Here is a 2,733-nt window from a genome sequence, read left to right as displayed (position 1 = left end):
GGGAAGCCTTTATATTGCATTACATGGCAAAACTCTGTAATATTAAAGAATCCGTCGAGTACGAGTTTTGCTGCGGATTGAAACCAGCTAAGGCTTAGCCAAAGGGGAGCTAAAGTCAACTCGTAGCAGAATGAGTTGGCCGCATAAGTATGTATGTACATACATATATATTGGGTAGCTGATGTGATTGTTGTTGTTGGTACTGTTGGCTACTGTTAATAAACCTGATGGTAGCCATAGTGCTGCGAATGGTGTTGGCGCTGCTGCATAGCTGATGTTTTTGCGATGGTGATGGTATCCCTTCGCTTTTACACCAACAAAGCAGCAGCCCTGCCATACAACATTTTTTCCGCATTCGCGCTGCTGTTGCTGTTGCTGTTTTTGCTCTCTGCCTTTGGTGTTGCTGCGCATGTTTGTTGTGCTCCTTCATGCTCAACAACTCCTTCTGCTGTGTTCAAATGCACGTGTATGCGTGTGCGTGTGCGTGTGTGTGTTTGTATGTTTGTTTGCGCTGCTCTTATTTATGTTCGTGCAAATGTGTTTCGCACAGCAGTGGGGTTGTTTGGTTAATTCGCAAAACTTGCATTTCGTACGCCAACAGAACAGAATAGCGCCAGGCGACAGCCGACAACCGACGCAGCAGCAAGTCAAACGCGCTGGATGGATGGAGTCTTGTTCAGGCAGAGTCAAGTTTACTCAGTCAATTGTCGAGTCAGTTTAAGTTTGGCAACGTTCGTAGTTGGACGTGTGTTTTTGTGTAACGGAATGTTAGGGCAACTGCGCCGCGCTCAACCACAGTTTGGAATGTTGACACTCTGTTTGATTTCGTTAAATACCTACTAAATGTATAAGATACAAATTGTAAATTTTGTGTGTGGATTTGAATAATTATTCTAAAGTGCGCTTTTAAATGCTAGTGGCAGTGTAACGCCATTTGCCATTGAATTCGATAAACGCTGTGTGGTGTGGTGGTGACGCAGCGTAAAAAGGTGTTGCAAGACATTGGTAGCAACAGCCACCGAGCGAGTTATGTACGTACTATAAAGTGAGTGCGCCAGTTAGTTGACGAGCGAGTAACAACATTTGAAAATACATTGAAACCGGTTTGTTTGTCTTTTGGTATGTTTGTTTTGTTTTTGCTTTGCGGCTCAAAGCAGCTAGCAGCACTGTGAGTCGTTTGAACGGTTTTGTGGAAATTTTTTTTTTCGGGTGAGTGTGAGTGTGTGCGCCGCACCAAAAGAATGCGGTGTTGAAAAAAAAATGTAATGGAAAATGTAGCAAAACAAGAAATATTTAAATGTTGAAAAATTCCTTTTGCATAAAATATGCAGCGAATGTCGTATACAAATATAAAATTTCGTGCATAAAAAATTGCCGTACTGGAATGTGTAATGAAAACAGAAAAAAAAACAAACATTAAGTAGAAGCAGATAGTTGTGCGTGTGAAGTAATTCGCGAAAAAAATATTTGTATAAAAAATACTTTTCACCGCTCGAAAATAATAGCACAAGAGCCCAATTGAACAAAAAATAATTAAAATTCTTCTCAACATTACAAGCTTATTTATACACATACAATACATACCTAGGAGTAAATAGCGGCCAATGACGCAGCAAATGATTTTTTTTTTTTTTTTTAAGGAAAATCAAAAAAGTGTTCCAATCGCTCAAACAGCTCAAAATCACCAGAGAACCAGTGTTTTGTCTGCACTTCGTGTTAAAAAATCCCAGCAAGCCAATTTTTATTGCAACCTGAATGTGACTGACTGATATTTTTAGAGGTGAGAAACTTATTAAACTCAATGAAATATTTTAAATAGAGAGATACTGCAAAACTCGCACATGATACGAGTATCAATCGTACATAAATGCAAAGCTAAAAGATTAAAGGAAATGCTCTAAGGAAAATGCCACAACTCCGTGCAGCTTAGCTAATAATTTTCAATATGCCCTTTACTTAATGCCAATGAAGTGCACAAATAGAATGCACAACGCTAATAAATTCAATTCAATGCAGCATGCGCAGCACGCCCACGCAACGCAGAATCGCCACGCATCATTGGCAGACAAACAAACACACCCGTAGTGCATTGACTGCCATATCGCGCATAGTAATTGAAGCGAAGCCACGGAAATAATCCTATCAGCAAGCGAACGATAAGTACACACACACACTCACACACAGGCATTAGCAAATCAAGCAACTAACGCAGACAAGTCACCAACTAGTACTAACGTACATAAACGTCCGTCCGTCCGTCCATGCGCGCGCTGTTTACATTGGCAAGTTATTACAGCCACCAGAACAACAACAGCAGCAACAACAACTAAGTAATATCCGAACTACTGCTGGGCGGCAGCTCAATCACGGAAGTAACAAACGCAAAACGCGCTCCTTCTTCTTCCGCGCCAAGCGTCTCCACATCCGTTTGCTGCTGTGCTGCTGTCCTGTTTGACTCGCGCGCCAGCTAGCGCATAGCGAAAAGGAGTAATCGAAAAGAAAAAAAAAAAACAAAAACAAAAAACGCACCATAGGTGGCTCCAAAAATAATGCTTGCCAACGCGGCCAAATAAGAAAGTATAGCAACAAAACGCGCAAAGTCTGTACAAACTTGCAATAAGTGTCAGCGTGTTGGCCACGGCCAGGTCGTTGGAAGTCCCGTTAAAAATCCCATAGCCTCGCCACGCATACATACAAACACAGTTTGGCCGGAAACCGCGAAAACTAAACTAA

General features: G+C 41.5%; 1 long non-coding RNA gene across 1 annotated transcript; it reads left to right on the top strand.

Annotated features, from left to right (window-relative positions):
- Nucleotides 1-587: 587 nt before the first annotated feature.
- LOC108375375 (uncharacterized) lies at nucleotides 588-2,510 on the top strand. Its single transcript, XR_001849150.1, has 2 exons — nucleotides 588-1,119; nucleotides 1,675-2,510. It is a non-coding gene; the product is annotated as an uncharacterized LOC108375375 (long non-coding RNA).
- Nucleotides 2,511-2,733: the final 223 nt, after the last annotated feature.

This window comes from Rhagoletis zephyria, unplaced genomic scaffold, assembly GCF_001687245.7.
Source record: "Rhagoletis zephyria isolate East Lansing unplaced genomic scaffold, Rhagoletis_zephyria_1.1 Rzeph_scaffold_08833, whole genome shotgun sequence".
In the NCBI taxonomy this organism is placed as follows: Eukaryota; Metazoa; Arthropoda; class Insecta; order Diptera; family Tephritidae; genus Rhagoletis; species Rhagoletis zephyria.
This window is presented reverse-complemented; position numbering and strand designations above follow the sequence as displayed.